Source organism: Dendrobates tinctorius, unplaced genomic scaffold, assembly GCF_039654945.1.
Source record: "Dendrobates tinctorius isolate UK_male_01 unplaced genomic scaffold, ASM3965494v1 ptg000230l, whole genome shotgun sequence".
NCBI lineage: Eukaryota > Metazoa > Chordata > Amphibia > Anura > Dendrobatidae > Dendrobates > Dendrobates tinctorius.
The window spans coordinates 8723014-8748281 of record NW_027361897.1 but is presented as its reverse complement, the minus strand read 5'-3'; the positions used below and the strand labels follow the sequence as shown (position 1 = coordinate 8748281).

General features: G+C 44.4%; 1 long non-coding RNA gene across 1 annotated transcript in view; it reads left to right on the top strand.

Annotated features, from left to right (window-relative positions):
- LOC141059706 (uncharacterized) overlaps positions 1-22915 on the top strand; it is a 102395-nt gene extending 79480 nt beyond the window's left edge. The window contains exon 3 of the long non-coding RNA XR_012222586.1: positions 22752-22915. This is a non-coding gene — a long non-coding RNA (uncharacterized lncRNA). The remainder of the gene's footprint in view (positions 1-22751) is intronic.
- Positions 22916-25268: the final 2353 nt, after the last annotated feature.

Sequence of the window (25268 nt, the reverse complement as noted above, 5' to 3'; positions counted from 1 at the left end):
TACATATATACTACATTCATACAACATACATACATACATACTACATACATACAACATACATACAACATGCTACAGACATACAACATACATACTACATATATACTACATACATACTGCATACTACATACAATACATTCATACATTCATACAATACATACATATAGACATACAGTACATATAACATAGAGTACATACTCACCCTTACTTGTCACTTTTTTCCCCGAAGCCAGTGTCATCTGTGAAAAATATGAAAGTAACAAACAACCTATATACTCCCTGATCCGCAGAAATCCACGAGTATCCCACGACGATCTCCCGTGGAGAACAGCAGCATCAGCTGATGCGACCGCTCTCTAGGGGGCTCCAGGAATACAATGACGGGAGGTAGGTATCCTTCCGCACTGTATTCCTCCGCCACTGTAAAAAAATAGTCCCTAGTCTCACTTTTGGCATTGCTGTGTGAGAAAGTTCAGACGCAGCTTTTGCCATAAAGTGAGAACAGTGAACGATAGTAACCTGTCAGTGATGCAGTGCAGGACATCGTCGTGGGACATTCGTGGATTTCTGTGGATCAGGAAGTATATCGGTTGTTTGTTATTTTCATTTTTTTCACAGATGACACTGGCTTCGGGGAACAGAGTGACAAGTAATGGTGAGTATGTACTCTATGTTATATGTACTGTATGTCTATATGTATGTATTGTATGAATGTATTGTATGTAGTATGTATGTAGTATGTATGTTGTATGTATGTTGTGTGTCTGTAGCATGTTGTATGTATGTAGTATGTATGTAGTATGTACTATGTATGTATGTTGTATGAATGTAGTGAATATTAGACCAGTGGAAATCTGTGCTGTCGTCTGATGAGTCCAAATTTGAGATCTTTGGTTCCAACCACCGTGTCTTTGTGTGACACAGAAAAGGTGAACGGATGGACTCTACATGCCTGGTTCCCACCGTAAAGCATGGAGGAGGAGGTGTGATGGTGTGGGGGTGCAATACTGGTGACACTGTTGGGGATTTATTCAAAATTGAAGGCATACTGAACCAGTATGGCTACCACAGCATCTTGCAGCGGTATGCTATTCCATCCGGTTTGCGCTTAGTTGGACCATCATTTATTTTTCAACAGGACAATGACCCCAAACACACCTCCAGGCTGTGTAAGGGCTATTTGACCAAGAAGGAGAGTGATGGGGTGCTACACCAGATGACCTGGCCTCCACAGTCACCAGACCTGAACCCAATCGAGATGGTTTGGGGTGAGCTGGACTGCAGAGTGAAGGCAAAAGGGCCAACAATTGCTAAGCATCTCTGGGAACTCCTTCAAGACTGTTGGAAGACCATTTCCGGTGACTACCTCTTGAAGCTCATCAAGAGAATACCAAGAGTGTGCAAAGCAGTAATCAAAGAAAAAGGTGGCTACTTTGAGGAACCTAGAATATAAGACATATTTTCAGTTGTTTCACACTTTTTTGTTAATTATATAATTCCACATGGGTTAATTCATAGTTTTGATGCCTTCAGAATCTACAATTTTCATAGTCATGAAAATAAAGAAAACTCTTTGAATGAGAAGGTGTGTCCAAACTTTTGGTCTGTACTGTATGTATGTTGTATGAATGTAGTATATATGTACGCTGTATGAATGTAGTATATATGAAGTATGTATGTAGTATGTATGTTGTATGAATGTTGTATATACAGTGCCTACAAGTAGTATTCAACCCCCTGCAGATTTAGCAGGTTTGATAAGATGCAAATAAGTTAGAGCCTTCAAACTTCACACAAGAGCAGGATTTATTAACAGATGCATAAATCTTACAAACCAAAAAGTTATGTTGCTCAGTTAAATTTTAATAAATTTTAAACATAAAAGTGTGGGTCAATTATTATTCAACCCCTAGGTTTAATATTTTGTGGAATAACCCTTGTTTGCAATTACAGCTAATAATCGTCTTTTATAAGACCTGATCAGGCCGGCACAGGTCTCTGGAGTTATCTTGGCCCACTCCTCCATGCAGATCTTCTCCAAGTTATCTAGGTTCTTTGGGTGTCTCATGTGGACTTTAATCTTGAGCTCCTTCCACAAGGTTTCAATTGGGTTAAGGTCAGGAGACTGACTAGGCCACTCCAACACCTTGATTTTTTCCCTCTTGAACCAGGCCTTGGTTTTCTTGGCTGTGTGCTTTGGGTCGTTGTCTTGTTGGAAGATGAAATGACGACCCATCTTAAGATCCTTGATGGAGGAGCGGAGGTTCTTGGCCAAAATCTCCAGGTAGGCCATGCTATCCATCTTCCCATGGATGCGGACCAGATGGCCAGGCCCCTTGGCTGAGAAACAGCCCCACAGCATGATGCTGCCACCACCATGCTTGACTGTAGGGATGGTATTCTTGGGGTCGTATACAGTGCCATCCAGTCTCCAAACGTCACGTGTGTGGTTGGCACCAAAGATCTCGATCTTGGTCTCATCAGACCAGAGAACCTTGAACCAGTCTGTCTCAGAGTCCTCCAAGTGATCATGAGCAAACTGTAGACGAGCCTTGACATGACGCTTTGAAAGTAAAGGTACCTTACGGGCTCGTCTGGAACGGAGACCATTGCGGTGGAGTACGTTACTTATGGTATTGACTGAAACCAATGTCCCCACTGCCATGAGATCTTCCCGGAGCTCCTTCCTTGTTGTCCTTGGGTTAGCCTTGACTCTTCGGACAAGCCTGGCCTCGGCACGGGAGGAAACTTTCAAAGGCTGTCCAGGCCGTGGAAGGCTAACAGTAGTTCCATAAGCCTTCCACTTCCGGATGATGCTCCCAACAGTGGAGACAGGTAGGCCCAACTCCTTGGAAAGGGTTTTGTACCCCTTGCCAGCCTTGTGACCCTCCACGATCTTGTCTCTGATGGCCTTGGAATGCTCCTTTGTCTTTCCCATGTTGACCATGTATGAGTGCTGTTCACAAGTTTGGGGAGGGTCTTAAATAGTCAGAAAAGGCTGGAAAAAGAGATAATTAATCCAAACATGTGAAGCTCATTGTTCTTTGTGCCAGAAATACTTCTTAATACTTAGGGGAACCAAACAGAATTCTGGTGGTTTGAGGGGTTGAATAATAAATGACCCTCTGAATAAACTTTTCACAATTTAAAAAAAAATTAAACAAAGAAATAACATTCTTTTTTGCTGCAGTGCATTTCACACTTCCAGGCTGATCTACAGTCCAAATGTCACAATGCCAAGTTGATTCCGAATGTGTAAACCTGCTAAATCTGCAGGGGGTTGAATACTACTTGTAGGCACTGTATGTAGTATGTATGTAGTATGTATGTAGAATGTATGTATGTTGTATGAATGTAGTATATATGTAGTACGTATGTATGTTGTATGAATGTAGTATATATGAAGTATGTATGTAGTATGTATGTTGTATGAATGTTGTATATATGTAGTATGTATGTAGTATGCATTTTTTTTGGTTTTTTTTACATTCAACACATTAGCCGGATGATGGGACTACTACTGTGTCAATGTGTCAATCACTGTCATTGTAGCAGGCATAGCCCGATGGGTCTTGTAGTCCCATCGGACGATGCCTGCAGACACACAAGACCCCCGGCAGGCCGGCACAGACCCCCGGCAGCCGGCACAGGCCCCCGGCAGGCCAGCACAGACCCCCCGGCAGGCCTGTACAGACCCCCCGGCAGCCGGCACAGACCCCCGGCAGGCCCGTACAGACCCCCGGCAGCCGACACAGGCCCTCGGCAGGCCGGCACAGGCCCCCGGCAGCCGGCACAGGCCCCCAGCAGGCCGGCACAGATCCCCAGCAGCCGGCACAGGCCCCCAGCAGGCCAGCACAGACCTCCGGCAGGCCCGTACAGACCCCCGGCAGCCGGCACAGACCCCCGGCTGGTCCCTACAGACCCCCGGCAGCCGGCACAGGCACCCGGCAGGCCGGCACAGGCCCCCGGCAGACCGGCACAGAACCCCGGCAGGCCCGTACAGACCCCCAGCAGCTGGCACAGGCCCCCGGCAGGCCGGCACAGATCCCCAGCAGCCGGCACAGGCCCCCAGCAGGCCAGCACAGACCTCTGGCAGGCCCGAACAGACCCCCAGCAGCCGGCACAGACCCCCGGCTGGCCCGTACAGATCCCCGGCAGGCCTGTACAGATCCCCGGCAGCCGGCACAGACCCCCGGCAGGCCCATACAGACCCCCGGCAGCCGACACAGACCCCCGGCAGGCCTGTACAGACCCCCGGCAGCCGGCACAGGCCCCCGGCAGGCCGGCACAGAACCCCAGCAGCCGGCACAGGCCCCCAGCAGGCCAGCACAGACCTCCGGCAGGCCCGTACAGACCCCCGGCAGCCGGCACAGACCCCCGGCTGGCCCGTACAGACCCCCGGCAGCCGGCACAGGCACCCAGCAGGCCGGCACAGGCCCCCGGCAGACCGGCACAGACCCCCGGCAGGCCCGTACAGACCCCCGGCAGCCGGCACAGACCCCCGGCTGGCCCGTACAGACCCCTGGCAGCCTGTACAGACCCCTGACAGCCTGCACAGACCCCCGGCTGGCCCGTACAGACCCCCGACAGCCGGCACAGACCCCCGGCTGGCCCGTACAGACCCCCGGCAGCCGGCACGGACCCCCGGCAGGCCCATACAGACCCCCGGCAGTCGGCACAGACCGCGCATCATGATGACATAATTTCAGCAGCCAATCACAGCCACAACAGTGGCTCATTGCATTATGGGGACTTTCGATTCCGGTGTCCGATATTGAAAAAATATCGGTACTTGGTATCGGAATTCCGATACAGCGAATATCGACCGATACCCGATATTTGCAGTATTGGATTGCTCAACACTAGCTATGACTGCCACAAAATTCTGGCCATTATCACTAACTACCTTGCCTGCCTCAAGATGTAGACTGCCCAGCCTGACTCAGTTTGTCGCTGCAAGTAGTCGGCCAGTACATCCACGGTGTGTCTGTTGTCGCTCAAACACATCATCTTCAACACAGCCTGCTGACGCTTACCACTAGCTGTTTGATAGTGGGACACCTCATGTGCAACACTGGCAGCTGCAGATGCGACTGCGCTCTGTGGACAAGCTTTCGCTTATGGAGGAGGAGGAGGGTCGAACGCCTACAGCCAACTGTTTCCTATACCGTGGGCTAGGCTAGGCAGCACTGTCCCACCGCCACTGTCCCCTGTGGAGCCTGCATCCACCACATTAACCCAGTGCACAGTGATGGACGCGTAATGGCCCTGGCCATGCCTACTGGACCATGCATCTGTTGTGAGGTGCACCTTTCCACTCACTGATTGCTTGAGTGCATGGACAATGCGATCTTTCACATGCAGGTGGAGGGCTGGGATGGCCTTTTGAGAAAAGAAGTGCAGACAGGGTAGGTCATAGCGTGGTACTGCGTAGGCCATGAGCTCGCGGAAAGCTTTGCTTTCAACCAACCGGTAGGGCATCATCTCTAACAAGATTAGTTTGGCAATGTGGGCGTTCAAACACAGTGTACGCGGATGAGAGGATGAGTACTTTCTTGTCATACTCAGAGTCTCTGGTAGGGTGAGCTGGACTTGAGAGCTGCATATGGTGGAACTAGCGGTGGACATGGCGGACTGAGAGAGGGTTGGTGATGGTGATGGTGTTGGTGGTCTTGCTGATGGCATAGATTCAGTCTTTCGTAGCAATAACAATGTGATTCCCTGACTGCTTTGGCCTTGTGATGACACCTCAACATTTGCTGCTGGTGGTGTGCTAACCGCTGGGCTTACAGTGGGGGAAGCGATGTAGCGTTGCTGACTACTTTCATTCGGAGCAGGTGCACATGTGGTACGTGAGGTTTGGTAGTCTGTCCACACTTGCAAGTGCATGGTGGTTAAATGTCTAAGCATGCAACTGGTATTCAAATTTCTCAGATTTTTCCCTCGGCTAAAGGTCTTTGTGCACTTCTTACAGATAATCTTTGACTGATCATTAGGATTTTGTTCAAAAAAGTGCCACACTGCACTCTTCCTACTATGGAAGACATTTTGAGGCCTTGCACGCTGTGTTAATTTGACCGTCTGGCCAAGAAGTCCTGCAACTCTTTTGGTTTTTGTAATCCGTTTTTGGATTGCTACGGGCATACCAGATAAAAGCTGTTGCGATGTTGATGCCTGCTGCGGATGCTCCTCCTCCTGAGCTATTGGCAGCGGCACCCTCTTCCCCCAATGGATGCCAATCTGTGTCAACACCTGGGTCATCCATCACTTCCTCTTCAATTTCATGTGCACCTTCCTCTGTGTCACCGTGTAAGGTGGTATAGTATGCGGGAAGGGGCACCTGAGTTTCATCAGGGTCAGATTCTGGCTCAGTACACTGCAAGGACAATGTAGTGCTCTGAGTGAATGTACCAGCAGAGTAATCTAGAAGTGGCTGTGCATCAGTGCACTCCATGTCAGATTCATCTTGGACTGGGGAATTCACGATTTGACTTGATAACCCAGGCATGGTATGTGAAAAGAGCTCCATGGAGTAATCTGTAGTGTGGCCTGCCACATCCTTCACTTTTGGTAGGGGTGAAGGACCCCAGGAAAGGTGTTGTTCCTGACCAGGAGCCTCCACTGACGACTCAGTGCTTTTATTTTTTTAAACTTTAGAAGAGGAGGCGATAGAGCTGGAGGCTGTGTCAGCAATGTAAGCCAAAACTTGCTCCTGAAGCTCTGGCTTTAAAAGCGGTTTACCTTCGAGGCCTTGTGGAGCCTGACGAAGACGCAGGCTCAACACCTCCTGCCTTAGGTGCTCTTGTGCTTTTGCCAGTACCAGCAGATGCACCACCACCACCACAATCAGTACCAACTGGCAACCCCCGCCCACTTCCACGGCCTCTTCCACCATACTTCCTCATTTTTGGAAAAATGTACCCAAAATACCACCAGCTATATGGTACTGTAAAACAAGGTATAAGGTGTATATAGTATTGGGGAGAATTGGAAGCTCCCTAGAGATTTTAGGAGGCTGAACTATTATCGCAGGCCCACTATAGATTACACCTCAATTTAACAGGCTGAAATAGGCAGATGTATGACCAGGCACAAGGTGTGTATATAGTATTGGGAAGAATTGGAAGCTCCCTAGAGATTTTAGGAGGCTGTCAATGATGCTCTCAGTCCAAGTATGGCAGCAGAAAGCCTAATAAGCAGGACTGCTGCACACAAAAGTGTGGAAAAATGAACGCTTGGTAACTGTGCAGAAAAGAGGAAGAAAAGTATTTTTGCTTTTAAAAAAGCAGTTTGCACAGCAGTGTGCAAACAGCAATGCAGCTAACAGGGAGCCTTATAAGGCAGCCTAATAACCAACAGAGCTGATGCACAAAAATATATCCTCCCCTGTCACTGCACACAAACTGTTGTGTTGTACAGTGGAAATCGCTACCAGCAGAAGCAGTTTTTTTGCTCTTCTTCCCTGCCTCTCCGTTATTCAGAATAAGCAGCTGCAACCTCTCCCTAATGCTAAGATCAGCAGAAGTAAGATGGCGGTCGGCATGCACGCCCTTTTATATCCCCTGTGACGCCACACAAAGCAAGCCAATCACTTGCATGCACTTCTCAAAATGGTGGTGACCGATGCCCATGTCATCGCGCTGCCCACAGTGTGCGTCCTCCATCATTGGCTCAAGAAGGGTGCTGAAGGCATCATTTGAAACGCGACTATGGCACTCTGGTCGCCGACCTCGTGGCCGACCTCACGCTATGGTCGGGTTTCGTTTCATGAAACCCGACTTCAGCAAAAGTCGGCGACTTATGAATTTGACCGACCCGTTTCAGTCAACTCTCATGTTGAGGACAGATCTGAGGAAGAGGTGAGATGGATGGGGAGGATTGAAGAAGAAATGAACAGTTCCTTGCTTGGTGTAGGAATTAGGAGGGTTAGCAGAAAGTGAAGGATTAAAGGGGTTAGAGTGGAAACAAACAGAAACATTGTTTACAGTGACTATCCAGTTACCTTCAGTTCCCTTCTGGTTCAATTCTGGATTAATTCATATCTCACACACTTATAGGATACACACTGCAGACTAAAGTCTTGGCAGACTTATGCTAGGCAATGTATGTGCTACAAAGTGCATTCAGGTGTGAAGCAGAGAGGAGTGGTCTGTGCTCATCTTGGTCAGACAATTAAGAGTGGACCAGATGGTGCTCATCTTGGTCAGACAATTAAGAGTGGACCAGATACCTATGATCAAGCCAAAGTAAACAAGGTCATAAATAACACTGAGGTAAAGCAGGTGGTTAGTTGAAAGGCATACCGAGTGAATACTAGGAGCAGAGGTAATAAGTCTGTGTGGAAAGCTGAGTGACGTACAGAGTGAATACTAGGAGCAAAGGTAAGATGTCTGTGTGGAAAGCTGAGTGATGTACCTGTAGGGAGAATAGATAGACATGCTGGTTAGAGTGCGATGGTGGCAGATGGCAGGGCACATTCTGTATACATCGTTTTGGATTAATTCATATCTCACACACTTGTAAGAAACACACTTATAGGATTCACACTGCAGACACACTGCAGTGTATCCATATAAATGGCCCACCCTGTGTAGATATCAGTGACACACATATATACAGTGGGTAAAAAAATCTTTAGTCAGCCAACAATTGTGCAAGTTCTCCCACTTAAAAAGATGAGAGGCATGTAATTGACATCATAGGTAGACCACAACAATGAGAGTCAAAATGAAAAATCAAATCCAGAAAATCACCTTGTCTTATTTGGCAAGATTTATTTTTCAAATTATGGTAGAAAATCAGTATTTGGTCACAAACAAAAATTCATCTCAATATTTTGTTATATATCTTTTGTTGGCAATGACAGAGGTCAAACATTTTCTGTAAGTCTTCACAATGTTGGCACACACTGTTGGTGGTATGTTGGCCTATTCCTCCATGCAGATCTCTCCTTTAGAGCAGTGATGAAAAGCCGGCAATTCAGCAACTACTACTGTAAAATCACAGCAGGAGCCAACAGGATAGAAGAGATGGATACATACAGTAAATACAAATAGGATAGTTAACAGATGTCAGTGACAAATACAATTAGTACAGTGTGTTCAGCTTACTGTACATGTATTTAATTAAAGATTATTTTTCTGAAAAAATGACGTGGTCTCCTGTGTTATTTTCTTAACCAACAGAGGCAAAGCCAACAGCTGTGGGCTTATGTTTACAGCCTGGGAAGAGGGTAATTACGATGGAGCTTCCCAGGCTATTAATATTAACTCATAGCTGTATACTTAGCATTTACTGGCTATTAAACTGGCTGAACCTAAAAAAAATTAAGTAGGGTCCCCCTATATTTAATAACCCCCAAAGGCTATGCAGACATCTACATGCTGATATTAATAGCCTAGGAAGGGGCCATGGATGCTGGCCCCCCAGGCTAAAAACAGCAGCTCTCAGCCACCCAAGAAAAGGTACATCTCTAAGATGTGCCAATTCTGGCGCTTAGCCTCGCTCTTCCCGTTTGCCCTGTAGAGGTGGCAAGTGGGATGATAGTTGGGGGGTTAATGTCACCTTTGTATTATTAGGTGACATCAAGCCCCAAGGTTAGTAATAGAGAGGCATCAATAAGACGCCTCCTTTACCAATCCCATAGTATGAAAACACACACACCCATAAAAAAGTTCTTTAATTGAAAGAATGACACAGACTCCTTTTATGAATCTTAATTAAACCATACTTACAACCTTGCCCCATTCCACCGAAGTCATTGTATTCTGCAAAAGTTAAAAAAATACAACAATATTTCTCACCTTTCTGCAGAAAAGATGATAATCCATTTGTCCCTATGACAGGTTTAGCTCTGCTACATCTAGATGGCAGGCTGCATGGTTGCATGAAGTGACCATACAGCCTGTCATCTAGCAGAGACACTGAGCAGCGTATGCTCAGTGTCTCCCTGTGAAATCCTATTCCCTGTCTGATGGCACCGTGAACATGAGAAAGTTCTCCTGCTTGCGGTGCCATCAGACAGGTCTTGAGAGTTCACAGCCAATGAACTCACTTTACCTTTCAGACATCAGCACAAGCTCAGTGGAAAATTTTCAGATATATTGCAGAAAAGGCTGCAGCCACACAGCCTGAAAGGATGGCTGCAATTTTCTGCAATATATCTTACTGTTATCCTTGTCAACAGAAGATCACACATTACTAAACAAACTCAAGGTCACTGAGGAGAGCTGAGAAGCAGAGCAAACACTGCGGTGCTGGGATGAGGCTCACTTCTGCCTCACATGCTTTATGTGCCCAACTGTCAGAGTAACACCTGATTTATCTTTAACAATAGCGAGCATTGCCACACTGAAGCCAACGTTACAAGCAGAGGCTGGAGGTACAGGAACAGCGCAGCACCTCTCTCACTGAAAGAGTTGGCTGCTTCACTGCAAGGCATCCCCAATGCTGCTGAGACTACAATCCTTAGGTCCCCCGCTTGCATGCCTTTCACATGCGCAAGATTGTTTCTTAAGAACAAGATCAGTCCTTAAACCAGAATTTTTGCCATTTTAACTATTTTCAACAGTACACAATTCACCTTGATAATTACATTATTGACCACTGCATTGTTAAATTTTGTAAAATGTCACATAAAAAAGTAATCTCTCAGGCCTTGGATACTTTGTGCTTAGAACATTTTCAGGGAAGTAACAATTGTTTTTTAAAATTTTGCATGTTTTTGATCATTCATGTGTTTGAAAGGACAAACAAATACAAGTGATTTACTCCCACCAGTAAGCATGGCCGGCGTTAGGGGCAGGCAGACCAGGGCCCTCGCTCCCCCAGGGAACCCCAGCTAGCGGCACATCACGCAGCTGCTATGTGGCCCGGGAGGCATGAGGGCCCACCTGCCTGCAGTGCCGACTGCCCCCGCCGTCGCATTGAACTATACTGGCGTCTGCCGGTACAGCTCAAAACAATGATGGAGGAGAGAGCATCAGCTGCGCTACCTCACCCATCATTCCCTGCTCTGCCTCTGACACTGCAGGTGCGCAATGACGTCATCACGCACTCACTGTGTGCCAGGCAGTGCAGTCGCTGAGACAGGAGCCGGGAGCAGCGCGGGCACAAGAGAGGTGAGGATTGTGGGTTTTTTTTAACAGTGAGTACTGGACTGGGCCATTCTCGGGGGAGATGTGATCTGTGCTATATACTACGTGGCTGTGCTATATACTATGTGGGCTGTGTTATATAGTACTGTATGTGGGCTGTGTTATAAACTATGTGGGCTGTGATATATACTACATGGCTATGCTATATACTATGTGGCTGTGTTATATACTACGTGGCTGTGTTATATACTATATGGGCTGTGTTATATACTACATGGGTTGTGTTTTATACTACGTGGGCTGTGCTATATACTAAGTGGGCTGTGTTATATACTATGTGGGCTGTGTTATATACTATTGGGGGGTATATTATACTCTGTGTGGGAGGCGGTGTTATATATTATGTGGTTGTGTTAGTATATAACACAGCCACATAGTATATAACACAGCCACATAGTATATAACACAGCCAGATATATACTATGTGGCTGTGTCATATACTATTGGGGGTATATTATATTCTATGGGGGGAGGCAGTGTTATATACTATGGGGGGTACATTATACATTATATTTTATGGGGGAGGCTGTGTTATATACTATAGGGGGTACAATATACATTATATTCTATAGTGGAGGCTGTGTTATATACTATGGGGGGTTCATTATACATTATATGGGGGAGGCGGTTTTATATACTATGGTGGATACATTATATTCTATGGGGCTACATTATATTCTATGGGGAGGTGGGCTGTACTATATTCTATAGGGGCTACATTATATTCTTTGGGGCTGTATTAGATTTTACGATGAAGGATTGCATCATAGTCTTTGGGGCTACATTATATTCCATGGGGAGGTGGGCTGTATTCTATTCTATTCGGGGCTACATTATATTCTCTGGGGAGCTGTATTATATTTATTATATTCTATGAGGGATGATTGCATCATACCCTATGAGGGGCCTACTTTATACCATATGAGGGGGGCTGCATTATATTCTTTGGGGGGGTTACATTATATTCTGTGTGGTGGTTGCATTATGCTTTACGTGCGCTGCATTATACTCTATCGAGAACTATGGGGGGAATACATTATTCTATATGAAGAACTATGGGGTGAATTATACTATGGGAAGTGAATTGTACTACATGGATGACTATGGCGGTGCATTATACTATATGGAGCACTATGAGGAGTGTATTATACTATGTGGAGGACTGAGCAGTGTATTTTAATATATGGAGGACTATGAGAAGTGTATTATACTATATTGAGGACTGTTATGAGCTCATTTTCTGCTCCACCAGTTGAGAGTTCCCCTTCCATTCTCCCTCTGGCGGTGACAGGAGGTAGTGAGGGTGGTTTAAGTGGTAGTGATCTGCCACCTGGTGAGGAAGATAATGATTGGATCTCTGGAGTATCAGACTGGATATAAGACAGCCGACGCCCTATCCAGGTGCTGGTGATTCAGTCTGCTTCTCAGGTCTAGGACTCAGCTCTGTTCCAGTCTTCTTAAGATAAGTTTGTTTTTTGCTAATGTTCACACTTGCTCTTGTTGGTCTTTTCAGTTTTTTGTGTGGTCAGCCAGCCCGGCTGGGCTGTGCTGAATTTCCACTCTTATTTGCCAAATTGCCTTTTTTTTTTGTCCCTTATTAGATTGGCCTCTTTTTGCTCTGTCTCAGAATATTTCGGAGTGCTGATGTAGTGGGAGAAGTCTAGTGACTTCAGGGTTAATTTTGCTATCAGTTGTGTTGGACATTTTGTAGGGTTTTTGGCAGACTGCAGACAGTGTCTTTCCTTTCCTGTCCTTTCTAGTTAGTCGAGCCCCATCGTTTTCTCAGCCTATTTTCCTGCCTTTGTTTGTGTTTTCATCTTTTTTCACCATCAATACATGTGGGGGGCTGTCTCTCCTTTGGCGTCTGCTCTGGGGCAGTTAGTTTTCCTCTTTTCCTGCTGTGGGCTTATTTAGTTCTCCGGTTGTGATGAGGCGTCTAGGACCACCATAGGAACGCTCCATGACTGCTGCTAGTTGCGTGTTAGGATCAGGTGTCTGCAGTCTGCATAGTTACCAGCCTCTTTGGTTTTCTGAGACTTAGCTTGTATAGTTTTTTATTTCCTCCTCGACTACCCGTTCATAACAGAATCACCAGCCATACCGCAGATTCTAGGGTACTCAAAAGCAGGGGAAAAAAAAATTGTCACAATTCTTTTTTTATATGCATTTTTTCCTCTTTTTCTCTGGGGCCGTAGGAGGATTTTTTCCTTAATGGAGATTAAGCAATTGCCTGATCGTGTGGAGCAGCTCACTGCTGAAGTGCAGGGAATTTCTGCCTATCTCGCTCAATCACATGCTGTTGAACCCAAAATCCCCACTCCTGATGTATTTTCTGGGGATCGGACTAAATTTTTGAATTTTAAGAATAATTGTAAATTATTTTTTGCTTTGAAGCCTAACTCATCGGGAAACTGCGCAGCAGGTTAAAATTGTCATCTCCTTGCTGTGCAGCGATCCCCAGGATTGGGCATTTTCTCTGACACCTGAAAATCCTATTCTGACTAATGTGGATGCATTTTTTCAGGCGTGGGGTTGTTGTATGATGAATCTAATTCCGTTGATCAAACTGAGAGAACCCTGTTGGCATTAAACCAGGGTTAGGATCCTGCAGAGTTATATTGTCAAAAATTCCGAAAATGGGCGGTCCTTACTACATGGAATGATAGTGCATTGGCAGCTCTCTTTCGGAAAGGTTTATCAGAGACCGTAAAAGATGTTATGGTGGGATTTCGTGTTCCCTCTGGTCTGGATGGCTCTATGGCATTAGCCATTCAAGTTGATCGGCGTTTACGTGAACGTAAAAATACACGGGAGGCGCTGCCACCTTTTGAACAAATGTCTGAACCTATGCAATGTGATGGGGTTTTGTCTAGGGCGCAACATCGGGAGTTTAGAAGGCGTAATAAGCTGTGGTTTTTCTGTGGAGACGCCTCTCATACTATTTCTGTCTGCCCTAAATGAGAGAAACGTTTTGCACACACATTTGCTGTGGGCAGTATACAACCTAAGTTCCTTTTGGCAATTACTCTGATCTGCTCCTTGTCCACATTTTCCACTAAGGCTTTTGTGGATTCAGGAGCAGCTCTGAATCTGATGGATTTGGACTTTGCTAAATGTTGTGGTTTGTCCATGACGCCTCTGCAGACGCCTATTCCTTTGAGGGGTATTGATGCCACTCCGTTGGCGGAGAATAAACCTCAGTTTTGGACCTAGGTGATAATGCGAGCTGCCCCTGACCACCAGGAAAATTGTAAATTTTTGGTGCTGCATAATTTGCATCACACTATTGTTCTGGGGTTCCCCTGGTTGCAAACTCATAACCCAGTTTTGGATTGGAAATCTGTGTCTGTGGTGAGTTGGGGTTGTCAGTATGTTCATAGGGATGCTCCTGTTTTCTCCACCTCTCCTCAGTCTCATAGAATCATAGAATCGTAGAGTTGGAAGGGACCTCCTGGGCCATCTGGTCCAACCCCCTGCTCAAAGCAGGATTCGCTAAATCATCCCAGTCAGATGTCTGTCCAGCCTCTGTTTGAAGACTTCCATTGAAGGAGAACTCACCACTTCTCGTGGCAGCCTGTTCCACTCATTGATCACTCTAACTGTCAAAAAGTTTTTTCTAATATCTAATCTGTGTCTCTTCCCATTCAGTTTCATCCCATTGCTTCTAGTCTTTCCTTGTGCAAATGAGAATAAAGTTGATCCTTCTACAATGTGACAGCCCTTTAGATATTTGTAGACAGCTATTAAGTCTCCTCTCAGTCTTCTCTTTTGCAAACTAAACATTCCCAAATCCTGCAACCTTTCCTCATAAGACAGGGTTTGCAGACCGGTCACCATTCTGGTCGCTCTTTTCTGAACTTGCTCCAGTTTGTTGATGTCTTTTTTAAAATGTGGTGCCCAAAACTGGACACAATATTCCAGATGAGGTCTGACCAAAGAGGAGTAGAGGGAAATAATGACTTCACGTGATCTAGACTGTATGCTTCTGTTAATACATCCTAGAATTGCATTTGCCTTTTTTGCTGCTGCATCACACTGTTGACTCATATTCAGTCTGTGATCTATTAGTATACCCAAGTCTTTTTCACATGTGCTGTCACTTAGCCCTATTCCTCCCATTCTATATATGCTTTTTTCATTTTTATTGCCCAGATGTAGTACTTTGCATTTCTCCCTGTTAAAAACCATTCTGTTAGTTGCTGCCCACTTCTCCAGTTTATTTAAATCTTTTTGAATCCTCTCTCTCTCTTCTCTAGTATTAGCTATCCCTCCTAGCTTTGTGTCATCAGCAAATTTAATCAGTTTACCCTCAATTCCTTCATCTAAATCATTGATAAAGATGTTGAACAATACAGGGCCCAGGACAGAGCCCTGTGGTACCCCACTTGAGACATTCTTCCAACTGGATGTGCAGCCATTTACGACCACTCTTTGGGTCCGATCACTAAGCCAGTTATGAATCCACCTAACAGTTGCCTTGTCCATTCCATACTTAGTCATTTTTTCAATAAGGATTGTATGAGAGACTTTGTCAAATGCTTTGCTGAAGTCAAGATATACTATATCTACAGCATTTCCTTGATCCACCCAATCAGTGATACCGTCATAGAAGGAAATTAAGTTAGTCTGACATGACTTATTAGTTAGAAACCCATGCTGACTCTGTTTAATCACTGCATTCTTATCCAGGTATTGACATACATGTTGTTTAATAATTTTTTCAAAGATCTTTCCTGGTATAGAAGTCAGACTCACCGGCCTATAGTTGCCTGGGTCCACCTTCTTCCCCTTTTTGAAGATAGGAACAACATTTGCTCTTCTCCAGTCTTCTGGCACTTCTCCTGTTCTCCAAGAATTTTCAAAGATTATGGAGAGGGGTTCAAAAATTTCTTCTGCTATCTCCTTCAGTACTCTGGGGTGTAATTCATCTGGACCTGGAGACTTGAATTCATTTAGGTTAGCTAAGTGTTTCCTCACTATCTTTCTGTTTATAGATATCCTGGATTCTTCTATTCCCTTAATAGGACAGTGAATAACAGTTGATGTTGCATTTCCTTTCTGAGAGAAAACAGATGCAAAATAGGAATTTAAAAGTTCAGCCTTCTCAACATCCTGTCTTACCATTTCATCATTTTCATCCTGTAAAAATCCTATAGCATCTTTGACTTTTCTTTTACTTTTGACATATCCCCAAAATCCTTTATTATTGCTTTTGACATCTCTTGCAAGCCTCAGTTCATTTTCAGCTTTAGCTAATCTGATTTGTGCCCTGCAGATTCTGCAGACAGCATTATATTCTTCTTTAGATATGCCTCCCTCTTTCCATTTTATAAACATTTTTTTCTTCCTTTTTAGCATGTGCTTAAGTTCTGTGTTCATCCATCCTGGTTTCCTTAAATGCTTCCTATTCTTCCCTCTTTTCGGAATTGTTAACAACTGTGCTTTGAGAATTTCATTTTTCAAGATTTCCCATCCTTCCTGGACATTTTTGTCTTTAAGGATATCCAGCCATTGGATCCCTCCAATTCTCTTTCTGAATCCCTTAAAATCTGCCTTTCTGAAATCTAACCTTGACGTCTGAGTCTTCACAGGTCTTCCACCTCTAGTTATCCAAAATTCTAAAATAGCATGGTCGCTACCTCCTAGGGTCCCAGCCACTTTTACCTCCTCAACCATTTCCTCCCTGTTTATAAGGATTAGATCCAAGGTAGCAGTTCCCCTTGTTTTCTCCCTTACCTTTTGGAAGATAAAGTTGTCAGCAAGAGAGGATAAGAATTTCCTTGACCTGTTAGTTTTGCCTGAGAGAGATTCCCAACAAATGTCTGGATAGTTGAAATCTCCCATGACAACTATGTCATATTTTTTGGAGAACTTGGCCATCTGATGCATAAAGAGTTCATCTATATCTTCGGCTTGCACAGGCGGCCTGTAGTAAATGCCTACAATGGTGTCCTTTCCATTGTTCTGTCCTTGTATTCTTACCCAAACAGTTTCCACAGAACTCCCAGTCTCTGAAGCTTCAATCTCTGTGCAGATATACGCGTTTCGAACATACAATGCGACACCCCCTCCTCGTTTATCAAGTCTGTTTCTTGCAAATAAGTTGTATCCTTCTAGTCTTGTATTCCAATCATGTGTATTGTCCCACCAAGTTTCAGTGATTCCAATGACATCATATTTCTTTTCCTGTGTTAGTAGTTCCAATTCTCCTTGTTTGTTGCCCATGCTTTGTGCATTAGTATAGAAACATTTTAGTTTGTGATTGGTTTCTCTTTCTCCAATATTTTTATTAATTAGATTCTTTCGTCTTTGTTCTTCCTTTCCACTTCTAATAGCAGAGTTCTCAATAGCATTTGTCAGGTGTATGGCTTTTTCTGGTCTTTTGCTTCCCTTCCCATGTTGTTCTAGTTTAAAGCTCTCCTTACAAGTGTAGCAAGGCGACTTCCAAATACATGCTTTCCAGTCTTCGTAAGGTGCACCCCATCTCTAGCAAGTAGTCCATCGTATAAGTAGTTCACTCCGTGATCCAGAAATCCAAATCGTTGCTGACGGCACCATCGACGTAGCCAGTTGTTCACCTGCAGAATCTTATTCCACCTCCTTGTTCCATGGCCATCCACTGGGAGGATGGAAGAGAAGACCACCTGCGCTCCCAGTTCTTTCACTTTCTTGCCTAAGTCTTCAAAGTCTCTGCAGATGGTTTCCAGGTCGTTTCTTGCGGTGTCATTTGTCCCCACATGTAGTAGCAGGAATGGGTAGTCATCTGTAGGTCTGAAGAGTCCTGATATCCTGTCAGACACATCTTTAATTTTTGCACCTGGAAGACAGCACATTTCTCTTGTAGTTATATCCGGTCTGCAGATAGCGGCCTCTGTTCCTCTCAGCAGGGAATCCCCCATGACCACCACTCTCCGTTTCTTCTTCACAACATTTTTCTTTCTCCATCCAGGAGGACTCTGAGGGCGTACAAGGTTGCTGTTTGTTGGCAAAGTCTTATCCTGATGTATTTCTTCATCGTTTTCCTGCGTGAGAGCCTGGTACTGGTTTCTGAGCAGTATGGGTGCTGACTGCCTCCTGATCCTCCTGCTTCTCTGGGTCACATGTCTCCATTCCTCTGTTTCTTCAGGTGCACTTCGAATTTCTTCTCTTTCTGTAACATGAAGAGATAATTCTGCTCTGTCCAAGAACTCTTCATGATATTCCTGATTATCTGGCTGAATTCTCTGATGTATTTAGTGAGAGTAAGTCTGCGTCTTTGCCCCCTCATAGGAGTTATGACTGTGCTATTGAGTTTATGCCTGGGTGTAAATTTCCCAAGGGTCGGCTTTTTAACTTATCTGTACCCGAACATGATGCTATGCGATCCTATATTAAGGAGTCATTGGAGAAGGGTCATATTAGATCATCCTCGTCACCTTTAGGTACTGGGGGTTTTTTTGTGGCCAAGAAAGATGGTTCATTAAGACCGTGTATCGATTATCGTTCCCTTAACAAGATGATGGTTAAATATCAGTACCCATTACCTCTGATGTCTGATTTATTCTTCAGAGTTAAGAATGCCTGCTGGTTTACTAAGCTTGACCTCAGGGGGGCGTTTAATCTTGTTCGCATCAAGCACGGGGATGAATGGAAGACGGCGTTTAATACTCCGGAGGGACATTTTGAGTACCTGGTGATGCCTTTTGGGCTCTCCAATGCCCCTTCTGTCTTCCAGTCCTTTATGAATGATATTTTCCGAGACTTTGTGGATAAGTTTTGGATCATCTATCTGGATGATATTTTGATCTTTTCTAGTGATTGGGATTCTCATGTGGAACATGTCCGGACTGTGTTTCGGATTCTGAGGGAGAATTCCCTGTTTGTTAAGGGATCGAAATGCCTCTTTGGTGTACAGAGGATTTCATTTTTGGGATTTATCTTATCTCCATCGACTATTGAAATGGACCCGGCCAAGGTACAGGCCATTTATGATTGGGTTAAGCTTACTTCTTTGAAGGCTCTTCAGAAGTTTTTGGGTTTTGCTAATTTCTATCGTAAATTTATAGGTAATTTTTCTAGTATTGTCAAACCACTGACTGATCTGACCAAGAAGGGAGCTGATGTGCTGAATTGGTCTCCTGAGGCTGTCTCAGCATTTCAGGAGCTTAAGCGGAGGTTTACTTCAACTCCGGTTTTACGGCAACCTGATGTCTCACTTCCATTTCAGGTGGAAGTAAACGCTTCTGAGATTGGTGCAGGAGCTGTTTTTTCCCAAAAAGACCCTGTGACTTCTAAGATGAATCCCTGTGCTTTCTTTTCTCGAAAGCTCTCCCCATCTGAACCTAACTATGACGTAGGGAATCGGGAATTGTTGGCCATGAAATGGGCATTTGAGGAGTGGAGACATTGGTTGGAGGAAGCTAGACATCAATTTGTGGTCCTCACCGATCACAAGAATCTGACTTATCTGGAGTCGGCTAAACGCTTGAATCCTAGACAGGCTAGATGGGCCTTGTTTTTCACGTGTTTTAATTTTGTGGTCTCTTTTCTTCCGGGCACTAAGAATGTTAAGGCAGATGCCCTTTCTCGGAGTTTCTTTGCAGATTCTCTTAATGTGACCGAGCCTGCTACTATCCTAGGTAAGGGAGTAGTTCTTTCTGCCATTTCGCCCGATTTGAGACGCGCCCTGAGGAATTTCAGGAGGATAAACCTGAGCGTTGCCCTATGGGAAGATTGTATGTTCCGGACCAATGGAGAAAGAGAGTGATGTCTGAAGTCCATTGCTCCGCATTGGCTGGTCATCCAGGTATTTTTGGTACCAGAGATTTGGTGAGTCGGTCGTTTTGTTGGCCTGCTTTATCTCGTGATGTCAGGAATTTTGTACAGTCCTGTGGGACTTGTTCTCGGTCTAAACCCTGTTCTCGCTCTAGTGGGTTGCTGATGCCCCTGCCGGTGCCCAAGAGGCCATGGACCCATATCTCAATGGATTTTATTTCTGATCTTCCTGTCTCTCAGAGAATGACTGTTATCTGGGTGATTTGTGATAGATTTTCGAAGATGGTCCATCCTGTACCGCTCCCAAAGTTGCCATCTTCCGCTGAGTTGGTACCCTTGTTTTTACAACAGGTGGTTCGGTTACACGGGATTCCTGAGAACATTGTGTCCGATAGAGGGATCCAGTTTGTTTCCAGATTTTGGAAAGCCTTTTGTTCCAATCTGGGAATTCAGTTATCCTTCTCCTCCGCGTTTCATCCCCAGACCAATGGGCAGACTGAGAGAACAAACCAGACCTTGGAGTCTTATTTAAGATGTTTTATATCTGCTGATCAAGATGATTGGGTCTCATTTTTGCCCTTGGCCGAATTTGCGCTGAACAATAGAGCTAGTTCTGCCACTTTGATGTCACACTTTTTCTTTAATTTTGGGTTTCATCCTCGATTCTCTTTAGGTCAAGTGGAATCTTCGTCCTGCCCAGGTGTGGACACTGTGGTTGTGAGAATGCAGCAGATATGGGACCAAGTGGTGGATAAATTGTCTCTCTCTCAGGAAAAGGCCCAGCGTTTTTCCAACCGGCATAGGACCGTAGGTCCCCGGTTTAAAGTGGGTGATATAGTTTGGTTGTCGTCTAAGAATATTCCTATGAAGGTTGCATCTCCAAAATTTAAGCCAAGATTTATTGGACCTTATAGGATTTTGGAGATTCTTAATTCTGTTTCTTTTCAATTGGCTCTTCCAGTTACGTTCAAAATCCATAACGTATTTCACAAATCATTGTTGAAGAGGTTTGTTGAGCCAGTAGTTTGTGTGGCGGCACCTCCTGACCCTGTGTTGGTTAAAGGCAATATGGAATATGAGGTAGAGAAAATATTGGATTCTCGTTTGGTTTGACGGAGACTCCAGTATTTGGTCAAATGGAAGGGTTATGGCCAGGAGGATAATTCTTGGGTCTCTGCCTCTGATATTCATGCCAATAAATTGGTTCGTGCTTTTCACCGGGCCCATCCTGATCAGCCTGGTGGCATGGATGAGGGTTCGGTGACCCCTCCTCAAGGGGGGGTACTGTTATGAGCTCATTTTCTGCTCCACCAGTTGAGAGTTCCCCTTCCGTTCTCCCTCTGGTGGTGACAGGAGGTAGTGAGGTTGGTTTAAGTGGTAGTGATCTGCCACCTGGTGAGGAAGATAATGATTGGATCTCTGGAGTATCAGACTGGATATAAGACAGCCGACGTCCTATCCAGGTGCTGGTTATTTAGTCTGCTTCTCAGGTCTAGGACTCAGCTCTGTTCCAGTCTTCTTAAGATAAGCTTGTTTTTTGCTAATGTTCACACTTGCTCTTGTTGGTCTTTTCAGTTTTTTGTGTGGTCAGCCAGCCCGGCTGGGCTGTGCTCAATTTCCACTCTTATTTGCCAAATTGCCTTTTTTTTGTCCCTCATTAGATTGGCCTCTTTTTGCTCTGTCTCAGAATATTTCAAAGTGCTGATGTAGTGGGAGAAGTCTAGTGACTTCAGGGTTAATTTTGCTATCAGTTGTGTTGGACATTTTGTAGGGTTTTTTGGCAGACTGCAGACAGTGTCTTTCCTTTCCTGTCCTTTCTAGTTAGTCGGGCCCCATCGTTTGCTCAGCCTATTTTCCTGCCTTTGTTTGTGTTTTCATCTTTTTTCACCGTCAATACATGTGGGGGGCTGTCTCTCCTTTGGGGTCTGCTCTGGGGCAGTTAGTTTTCCTCTTTTCCTGCTTTAGGCTTATTTAGTTCTCCGGTTGTGATGAGGCGTCTAGGACCACTGTAGGAACGCTCCACGACTGCTGCTAGTTGCGTGTAAGGATCAGGTGTCTGCAGTCTGCATAGTTACCAACCTCTTTGGTTTTCTGAGACTTAGCTTGTATTGTTTTTTATTTCCTCCTCGGCTACCCGTTCATAACAGAGGACTATGGGAAGTGTATAATACTATATGGAGGACTGAGGAGTGTATTTAATATAGGAAGGACTATAGGGAGTGTATTATACTATATGGAGGACTATGGGGCACATTATGTTATATGGAGGACTATGGGGTTTGCATTTTACAATATGGAGGACTGTGGTGCACATTATAATATATGGTGGACTATGGGATGTATTATTCTAAACAAGCAAAATGCTGCATATTCATCGAGTGATTGGATTGTTTATGCCGGAACAAAAATCATTGTTCTCAGCAGCACATCGCCGGTGTAAACTGTAGATGTGCTGCTGATAACATAATATTGTATGGGGACAGATTGATCTAACAGTGATTGTTCAGTCCCCATCATTCTTTCTCAGATGGTGGAAAGAGGCCAGGAAACAAGTGTTGAATAATTTCCGTATTGTTGATCACGCTTGTTTAGTGGCCTGAGCTCAGCGCATGTAACTACCACCAAAATGCTTCTGTGTGATGTGCAATATGTTAGCATTTGGGACCCCATTTTAAACTTTGCCTAAAACCGGCCCTGCCAGTAAACACATATAAATATATAACATAAATAGCTTTTAGAAATTAACCTCCACAGCCAACATATAGCATATTGTGAGTAAAAAAGTAAAATACTTGTGTATATGTATAAAAATTGCATTTTTTTTAATAATGTTTTTTATTTTAGGAATTGAACCTGGAATGAAAAGCGACAAATCCACACATGCTACTGGAAGAGCTTATATGATTTTATAATAGAAGACTTATTGTGTATTACTAATCAGAACTGATCAAATGAAACTTACCATATTATTAATAAATCTACATGCCAGCTTGAGTAAAAGTAATAAATAGTGTTGGGAGTGTCATTCATTTTCATAATTACCAATTCAACTACTGTTACTACTGAAAAGATCCATAAGTGCCATATATTTAAATATATGTGTATCTATATATTTGATCCCAAGCAGCAGTCTCTGTGTCTATTTAGTGTTTGACTGCTGGTACAATGCCCTGTACATGCTTCTTTAAGAGTTCCTTTCAACTAAAGATGAGCAAATAATTCCATGTTCGGTTCGGATTGCGATCAACAAATTTGCAATATTCGCCGATTTTATTCCTCAAATATTCGCCGAACATAGCCGAACGCCATTCAAATCAATGGGAGGCAAAACAAAAGCATGCACAACCCCTTCAAACTAGCCCAAAAGCTGCCGAAACTCATTAAATTAGCGGCAGACATCAGGAAAGTGGCCTTAATTCACCCACAGTATAAATTTTAGAATGTCAGTGCAGCAATCAGCCATGCATGAGGTATCAGGGTCTGGGCCAGCATTTATAGCCTTGAATTGAAATTCAAATTAAGACGAGGTGGGTGAGGGATCAGTGTAGGCCTGCTGTGCTGGGAGCCCTGATACCACATTGTCATCACCACATAATGTGGGACGTTCTGAGACGTTGGGCCTGTTTTAAATTGAAATATCAAATTCAAATATGTGTGTGGAAGAGCCACTCTAATACGTTGAGTCAAAGCGGATCTCTTAGTGTTACATACCTTGGTCAGGAGTTTTATAGTTTATTAGTATTCTTTCAATGCAACAATATAATTGTATCATCTTATCACTAAATATGTGCTGGCATTAGCATACATACAGACAAACTTGGTAGCTTCGAGATCCCCCACAGTCACCATACTGATGCTGAACCTAGAGCGGACACCCAAATGACATTGCACAAGGCAGCCCAGAACTTCTGGACTCAGGTGATCCATCAGCCTCAGCCTCCCTGGTAGCTGGGATTACAGGCACACACCTCCGCACCCGGCACTTCTAATTGGCTAAGTTAAAACTGTTAAAACCCAGCTTGTGGTCTAAGGGTCATACTAGCCCCTAAATTTCGTTTCTCTCACCCTCCTATGTTTTCTACTAAGTCTGTTAAACAAAGACATTCTAGAGACCCCTTATCTGATCACAGACTCCATCTTGGAAGGAAATAAATACTAGTAGAAAGAAACTAAAATGAAGTCAGGATTGATAAATATAAATCCTGCTCTCACAACATGCAACCGCTCAACCACCTTTCATGCTCAGCCACACTGAGGTGGTAAAAATATCAGTTTTGTAGAATACTATTGTCAGAAATATCTAAGAATTGTAATACGGGCAGTTGACTCAAAGGTGGTGGCCTGCAGGTTTCGGAGGCCTACTGCTACAGGCATCACACAAGAAGGAGACCCAACCAGGAGTCAACACATTTACCAAAATTAGTGGCAGACACCAACAAAGTGGCATCAATTTCAAAAAAGTAGAAACTGTATAATAGGGACCAACAAATCTTCCACTACACCCAACCCAGCAGATGGACACCCAACCAGGAGTGTACAGACTTCCAAACATTAGTGGCAGACATCAATAAAGTAGCATCAATTTCACCACAGCAGAAATAGTATAATAGGGAGCGACATCTCTTCCACTACAGCCAACCCAGCAGATGGTCACCCAACCAGGAGTGTTTACATTTCCAAAAATAAGTGGCAGACACCAACAAAGTGGTATCAATTTCATGAGAGTAGAAACAGTAAAATTGGGACCGACACATCTTCCACTACAGTAAAAACCAGCAGGTGGACATCCAACCAGGAGTGTACATATTTCAAAAAATTAGAGGCAGACACCAACAAAGTGGCATCAATTTCACCACAGTAGACATAGTATATCAAAGAGCAACATCTTTTCCACTACAGCCAACCCAGCAGATGAACATCCAACCAGGAGTGTTCACTTTTCTAAAAATTAGTGGCAGACACCACCGAAGTGTCATCAATTTCACAAGAGTAATACTGTAGAGGAGAAAATCCGGCACCGCTGCAACTCCTGAGCCCAAATATCCACTACGTGTGATAACCCCGTCAAATACACCACCCTTACGGGTTCGCGGGTGCCAACCCATATAAACAATTGCATAAATCCATATACTGAAGAGAAAAAAAAGGTGACACTCACAATTTCTAAAATCCAATCTTTATTGTGACAAATTAAAATATCTTCAGCGGGGGGGTACAACGGGAAGTAAAAGTCGGACGATGGCTGTTTCGTGCTATCTTGCGTTTCAACGGGTCCTGTTGGTAATGAGAAGTGACGAGGCAGAACAAATACCCTATGGCAAATAAGGTCCTCCACCTTTTTTTTTCTCTCTCCTTCACCTC